The following is an 8,797-nucleotide window of genomic DNA, read 5'->3' on the forward strand; positions in this document are numbered from 1 at the left end:
GGTGACCTGCTTATGTTGGTCATGTCCCGTCGTAGAGCCTCATCGGCCACTTCATTGCGCTGGAAATCACACAATCGCTTGTTTAGGAGCCTCTCTACTTTTTCCTGAATTTTTTTTTGTTGGTGTAGCAGAGCTCTCAGCTGCCTTCAATCTTGACTTGCTAGTCTAGGTTGCTCTTCTACGTGCTCGGTTCATTTATGCCGCGGCAGCGGTGCATATGGTGGACTCCTAGCAGGCGAAGGATTAAAGGCTGCTGGTTGAACTTGAGCCGGATTGAGTGATTGCTTCTCTCCGTCCGTTGTGCTGTCTACTCCGATGTGATGTGAATGATACTTTTTGTGGGCCTAGCCGCGAATGTATGCTCGTCCGTGGGCCTAATCGAGAGTGCACGCTCCTCCACGCGCTAAGACGAGAGTATACGCTATCTCGGGGGCCCAATCAGGAATGTACTCTGCCTAAATCCTCGGTTCGTGGCTGGTCGAGTGGCTGCTTGTCGGGACGCTGCTGGAGAGGTTCTTCGTCTGCCCTTGTCCTTTTTAGGACACCTCATTTGGAACACGTTGCATTTTGGTGCGCTACAAAAGCTGGTTCACCAAGGTTGTTTGTTGTGCTATGACGCTCGTCAACTCTATTACTTGTCGAGACAAGTGTTATTCTCCATTTGGATTGGAAGAGCTTGGAAATAATGTTTCTCCTTGAGCAGTGGAAGTATGGTAGACTCCGGGCGCGAGATTTGAGCTAGGAAATGTCAAATCCGCAGAAAAATATGGTGAAAATGCTCCCGGTTTGATCATCAGTCCGGAAATTTAGAGCCGGGACGGTTGAACTAGTCTTAGACCGATTTGGGCTGCTTGGAAGGCCACAGGAGCAGACTGGGCTGCGAGAACAGGCTAGGCCACAGGAGCAGGCTACTCGGTGGGAGCAGGCTGGGCCACGGAAGTGGGCTGCTGGGCATATGGCACACGTGGGTGCGAGGCTAGGGCTCGGCTTGGCAACGCGTTGGGCTTGGAGTGACATGGCTTGGGTTATGGCCTTGGTGCCATGAGCCTTGGATGGCACGGCTCGGGCCATGGTAATGGTGCCATAGACCTCGCCGAAGGTGGCCAACGCGGTGGTTCCCATGGTGGAACCTTGTGGTGGTGGTGCTGCTCCCCTTAGGATCACATTTAGTCTTGTGGATCGCCGCGGTCCCATTTCTTGAATATTGGAATTTTCACTCATGGAGTTTTCTAAATTTCTAGCCATTGTATTTCTCTTTTTCGTTTTATCAAAGAATCTTTACAAATAAAAAACTCTAATAATAAGAACGTACGTAAAATACAAGTGAACTAGGAAATAGAGAAAAAACCTTTTTATGCGAGAGTCTTCTACAAGTGTGAATTTCAACTCTCAATGAAAGCACCAATTTGTGGATGCAAATTTCTTCCTTCTTGTTCTTGGACAAAATTGCACCTACAAAACAAATAACACCTTAGGTCAAGGCCAAGAGCCTCACACGCCCACGATGAATGCGGGAGGCTTTGGCCGAAGAACCTCCGATGTCAAAGTTAGAATTTAGAGAGAAAAATGTTTTGAGAGTTTTTGAGAGTTTTGCAAGAGTGTGGAACTAGCTTTTTAGAGAAAATAGGGTCATATATATAGGGAATGAAGGTGGCCGGCCCTTAGAGGTTTTTTTTGTGAAATTGGGTGATTTAATTGGTGATTAATGGATTAATTAGGAATTAATCCATTAATTAGCCAATTAATCTCCATTTATATGAAATAATTTGTAGGTTATGAAGTAATTACCTAAGATGAGGATGGATGAGATAATTTGGAATTTGTTACCTATTTTGGACACTCTTGTCTGATTGTCCACTGCTAGCGCGTAAGACAACCTGTGTGTCTCAGGGGTGACTTTGTCCTTTTTTTCCAAAAATCCACGTGTCGCCTTATGATTATTTTTGGCTCCACAGAGACAATTAAATCAAAATTTTATATGAAATCTTTATAAACCAATCAAAAGGTGTAGTTAAATTAGATTTTGATAGTATTTTAATATTTAAAATGAGAGTGTAGTAAATTATGATTTTAAAGAGGATTTCAAACTCCTTTGAAATTAGAGGTGGATACAATTTGGTTCGGTGCTGTTTTAAGTGAAACCGAAATCGAAACTTTTTGTGATGCGATTCGGTGTGGTTTCGAAGCCAAAATCAAAATGAAACCAAACTGTTTGGTTCGGTTCGGTGTGATTTCAAATAGTTTCCGTTCAGTTTTTAAGAAAAAATGTATAATTTAAAATATACACTTATCTACGTATAAGACGGTCTTATTTTCCACATAATACATTATAATTAACCAACCCACATAAGAATTCTTTTCTTTACTGTTCTCCCCACTATCTCATGTACATTTGATCACGGCAACAAAATGGTATGGGAGAATGAGATATAATCAACTAACTTAGCCTAGCTAGCTAATTTCACAAATGATAGACTTCGTGAGAAGCATCCAAATGGAGTGATATGGCTTATTATTTGATCAGAGATTCATTTGCATTTCGATCATAGCAAGAATTCTCAGATGAGTTTGAGAGAGAGAGAGAAGGATGAGGATTGACAGATAATTTGATAGTACGTCAAATAGGGGTGGAAAGGGATAATATTTTAGTGTGGTTAAGGCCATACTAAATGTATGGGCTCTAACAAACAACTTAAACATGACATGGTGCGACTTTCAGTTTTGGTGCGGTTTTGAAAAGCCAAAATCGAAACCAAACCGTTTTATACACTGCGGTTCAGTTTCAAAACCGCAAAACCGAATCGTTCAGTGCGGTCCAATTTCGTTCGTGTTTCAGTTTCGATTTTTGGTTTCAAGTGTCCACCCTTATTTGAAATCGTAGAGTGGCCAAATTAGGATTTTAAGAAAGGTAATGCTAGAAAGACTAAACTTTTAAACTAAATTTGCTAAAAAAATGATGTGGTATAGAAAGTAAGCATGCTAATCAACTTAAGTAATTTTAAATTTAGTCTCCCTAACATTATGTTTTTTTTTTTTCTCCTTCGGGTTTCAGCAAGGGAATATCGTGCAGGATTTTCTCCATTCATACTGGCTTCATGTTGTACGGGCGTGTCCGAATGGGACAGTCACGGAAGGGTTTATGATGCTTCCGACTACTCGAAGTTGCGATAAGGCTCTTGGGGTTACAGATTGCAACGTGGCAGCCATGGAAGATATACCTGCTGCTGGGTGTGGCAAGAAATTGTACTTCTTCTTTCTCTCTTTTTTTTTAATTTTTATTTCAGGTGGAACTGAAATTTCAAAAAGTAAAATAAAATTTCAAACTTAGCTGTGGAAATAGATTCATTGAATTCATCAAAATCATTCAAAATAAAATTAGATACATAATCATTGAGTGAATGAGCAAGTGCTAATAAATTTTTAGAGAAATGTTCAAAGAATCTCTCAAAAGGGAGATTTTTTAATAAACGTTCCGTTACGTCATGTTTTTAGCATAATATTTTATAATGTTAATATGAAAATTAACGTTAAGTTGCGGCGTGGCAGAAAATCTATATAGAGTCCTAGTTTAAGATAGTCTTCTTAGCATTTCTCTAAAAACAAATTTGAACAAACGATATTATCTACACTAAAATTGTACTTCTTCTTTCTCTCTTTTTTTTTAATTTTTATTTCAGGTGGAACTAAAATTTCAAAAAGTAAAATAAAATTTCAGAGTTAGTTGTGGAAATAGATTCATTGAATTCATCGAAATCATTCAAAATAAAATTAGATACATAATCATTGAGTGAATGAGCAAGTGCTAATAAATTTTTAGAGAAATGTTCAAAGAATCTTTCAAAAGTGAGATTTTTTTATGAACGTTTCATTACTTCATGTTTTTAGCATAATATTTTATAATGTTAGTATGAAAATTAACGTTAAGTTGCGGCGTGGCAGAAAATCTATATAGAGTCCTAGTTTAAGAGAGTCTCCTTAGCATTTCTTTAAAAACAAATTTGAACAAATGATATTATCTACACTGAAGGGTGGAAGAGTGGACTAAGTCTCACAATAGGTTAACAATAATGTGATTTAAATTTATCTTTGACGAAAAACAAATCTAAGACATATCACTCATTAGTAAAGAAGAATATCATTTCACCGTTGTATTAAGGAAGGGCATTTCTCTAAATTTTAAACGTCCATCAGAAACTTGACGTATTGGCTTACGGGTCAAAACAAACTTGATTGGCTTAATCAAAGCAGCCGTATCAACTTTGCAAAATTATTTTTGCATGTTCGAAAACTTGGGAAATGATCATGACATGACACCTAACGAAAGTTGGTGACAATTTGTCAATTACATAATACTAAGTTTGATCAAGTACAATAGTTATTAATCTCAACGAATCTTGGATATTGATACCGCAAATTACACAAACAGCTTAACAATTCTTAATAAAACATTATATATGCGTTAAATTGTAAAATAAAATAGACATGCAAGAAGTATTTGTACTAAAAATAAATAAATAAATAAATAATAATACAGAGATTGTCTTTCTTTTCTTCTAAATAATAAAAAAAATAATACAGAGATTGTCTTAAATTAATAGGTCATGTGAAAAAGAGGTTCTTTGTTTGTCTTGTTTATTTGGTAAGGACGATGTGAGGTGATGCTTCCCCTCGTATGTTTTGTACGCTTGGATCCCCCCTTCCCGCTTCTTGTTAATATTCAACTATCAAAACTCAAAAATTAGAGAAGAGGAGGAGTGCGAGAAAATTTTCAATGTGATCGGTACACAGGGTGATACATTATGTGTTATTATACAAATAATGAGATATATGTGTTAAAAAATTAATAACTTAAAAAATAAAATTTCTCATCACTTATATAAAAACACGTGATGTACCATCTATGTTCTGGTCACAATTAAAAATTTCTTGAGGAGTGCAAGCGTACAAGTATACAAGTATCAAATTCACTATATTAATTAATCATTTTGCTTAAATCACGTCATTTCACATGTGAAAAACAACAAGCAATTTGGCTTTTTGATGTAGCACAATTTTTCACATCTTTACAATCCCTATTATATGTAAGCCGATTTTTCTAACTTAACATATAGACAATACATATTAGGTGACGTAAAAGACGTATGACATGAAACACAGCTTTACAAGCCCTATTATATTAATTAACATGCTATAATACTATGAAAGAAATTAAGATCTAACCCTAACAACATATATAAGAAGTTGCCAACTCGTTGTAACCCTAACGACATGTTTTCTCTCATGTGTAGGGTTATTTAAGTTCAAGATGTAAAACACATTGGTTGTGGAAGTACATGGATAGTATCAACAAATAACATATAATAACGTAAGCATCTAACTTGGTACTAAATCAGAAAGAGAGAAATAAATTTTAATTATCAATGTGAGAGATTCACACTCTCAACAGAACATGTCCATTTTTTTTTTACCTCAACCTCCAAAAACAAAACAAACATTTCTCTTTGCTTAGTTTTATTTTTCTTTTTTTATTTTAACGATGAAATTAATAATTCATGAAAATGATAAGAACTATTTCAAATGTGAGAAAAAAAATAGTTGGTAAATACCTAAAAAAATCCTTTTTGAATGTTGATGTAGCTTTATAAGTTATAACATGCTTTGTTCTTCTGCCCAATGCACATATAATTGCTTGTCTAACCAAAGTCACTTTTATATACATTATACAGAACAATATCACACCACATGCGAAATAGCATCTTAAAAACAATGACTCATCGGCAATTCGGCATTTAAACTCAGTTGCCACAGAAGAGAGAGAAGAAGACAAAGTTAGTTTGCCACATACTGGCTCCATTTGTCGGGAAGAGCCACATTTCCCTTTGGCTCCTCAAATCTTCAAGAGTGCTTTTAGGTTTACGTGTTTGAATTGTGGTGCATTGCATTTGTAGTAGGTCGCTTTAAAGTCCAAAGGCCTTTTTTTTTTCCTTTTTTTTTTTTTCGAGAGGAGAGAACTGCAAATATCATTACCATGGCTGAAGTTAAAGGGGGAACAGAGAGCCACAAGGGTCTAACAACAACGGACCAAATTACACAGGAAAAGGAAAGCAAACAAGACGCAGAGCACACCTCCGCGTCCCCCTCTACAACCTCCTAAAACTACCTATTAGTTTGGAGGACAACGAAGTTCATTCTTGTTCAAAACACCAACAAACAAAGATGGGGTCATTGAACCCAAACTAAATCGCACATCTCCGTACCCATGTGCGACGCTATGAAATTCGCCGCTCCACTAGTTGACCTTGGAACCGAAAGACCAGTCGCAGGCAAGGAAGGAAGTTCTTTTGGTATATCGATTGCAAATGAAAAAGAAAGCTATTTTTAGTTGAAAGAATGAAAAGAAAGGTTAAAGAAAAAGGATAGTCAAACTATATTTGACCTGTTAGACCATCTTCAAAATAAATGTTAAATTATAACAGTAAATTATAATTGATGGTTGATGTGACAATTTGAAGTCTTATGTCATATTTTGTACTTCTCTAACTGAATAGTCATATTTATTGTCTTATTAAAATAGAGCTTTAAATGGTTGTAATTATTAAAAGAAATGTTGTAACAAAATTTTTATTAGTTGAAATTGTTTGTACCATACTTGACCAATCCCGAAACTACTAAGCACCAGTCAACAGCATACCGTCAAGGACCCACAAGACCTTTCCTCCAACTAGGAGGTCAATCACAATGCGACACATGTCGGTATCAGAGGCCAATCTCAGTGCAACACGTGTCGATATCAGAGGTCAATCACAACACGACACGTGTCAATGTCACAACAAAACTAGAAACTCTCTTCTATAAAAGGGGATCATTCTCCCACAATAATCTCTAATGTCATTTATACTAAACTATTCACTAAAACTCACTAAAAGAGAGCTTGAACCTATGTATTTGTGTAAACCCTTCACAACTAATGAGAACTCCTCTACTCCTGGACGTAGCCAATCTGGGTGAACCACGTACATCTTGTGTTGTTTGCTTCCCTATCTCTATTCATTTACATACTTATCCACACTAATGACCAGAGCAACCTAGCGAAGGTCACAAACTTCACACTTTCTATTGTACCAAAGTCCTCGTCGATTTTGTGCATCAACAGAAATGTTAGTGAAATAAGAGACACACCATTAAAATTAATTAAAAATAAATTTGACATTGATGTCAAATTTGACTCCTAATCACAAAGCCTTAAAATCCAGTCAACAAATAACACTTTAGTTGAAATTATTTTTATGTCAAATATACACAATGACATTCCACCTAGGATTTTGACATTTCCTTTAGAGATGCTTTTAAAAGAGTCATTTTACAATGGTAGGCAACGTTGTCACTTTGATTTTGAGCACCAAAAACAAAATCTAACAAATAAAAAAAAACTGAAATGAAATGGTTATCAAAATAATTATAAATAAAAGGGGAAACTTTGCTATAAGTCCATTTTTTTTAATCAATATGAGGAATAGTCCAGCTTCTTAAAATAAGTCCAATCCCTTAAATTGAGGATTTTTTTATTATATAAGATTTATTATAAAAATGAATTTCTTTTTTGTTGTTATTTTTTGTTCTTCTGTTCCAAACCATATTTATAAATCTTTTTATAATCAACTTATATCATAGGTTAATTGTATTTACCTACCTATATGAAAGATTCATATTTATAATTAACATGTATCACTACTTAATGTATCTTACTTGTAGGTATAATATTTTTGTATTTTGTAGTTAGGTTTCATATCTCGCTTATAGGTAAAATATAAAAATGCTAGGAAGTCACACGAGAACTTCTTGGGCTCGACTCCGCTGTAGGACGATATTATCCACTTTGGGCCCCGACCACACCTTCACGGTTTTGTTTCTGGGAACTCACACGAGAACTTCCCAGTGGGTCACCCAACCTGGGATTGCTCTTACGCAAACTCGCTTAACTTCGGGGTTCTGATGGAACCTAAAGCTAGTAAGTTCCCAAAAGGCATCATGCTAGGTAGAGATGGGAATATACATATAAGGCTTACAGGATCCATTTCCCTGGACGATGTGGGATGTTATAATCCACCCCGCTTAGGGGCCCAACATCATCGTCGGCACACATCCGGTCAACATATTGGCTCTGATACCAAATTGACAAATCCCGACCCGGGCCCCCACCACATCCTGGGCTCGACTCCACCATAGCACGTTATTGTCCGCTTTAGGCCCCGATCATGCCCTCACGGTTTTGTTTCTGGGAACTCACACAAGAACTTCTCAGTGGATCACCCATCTTGGGATTGCTGTCGTGCGAATTCGCTTAACTTCGGGATTCCGATGGAATCTGAAACCAATGAGTTCCCAAAAAGCCTCGTGCTAGGTAGAGATGAGAATATACATATAAGGCTTACAGGATTCACTCCCCTGGGCGATGTGGGATGTTACAATCCACCCCCTTAGGAGCCCAACATCCTCGTCAACACACTTCCAGTCAGCATATTGGCTTTGATACCAAATTGACACATCCTGGCCCGGGCCCCCACCACATCCCGGGCTTGACTCCACCGTAGCACGATATTGTCTGCTTTGGGCCCCGATCATGCCTTCACGGTTTTGTTTCTGGGAACTCAAACGTGAACTTCCCAGTGGATCACCCATCCTGGGATTGCTCTCGTGCGAACTTGCTTAATTTTGAAGTTCGGATGGAACCCGAAGCCAGTGAGTTTCCAAAAGGCCTCATGCTAGGTAGAGATGGGAATATACATATAAGGCTTAC

The sequence above is a fragment of a genome, unplaced genomic scaffold (genome assembly GCF_019419815.1).
Source record: "Pyrus x bretschneideri cultivar Hongxiangsu unplaced genomic scaffold, Pyrus_bretschneideri_v1 Contig4, whole genome shotgun sequence".
In the NCBI taxonomy this organism is placed as follows: Eukaryota; Viridiplantae; Streptophyta; class Magnoliopsida; order Rosales; family Rosaceae; genus Pyrus; species Pyrus x bretschneideri.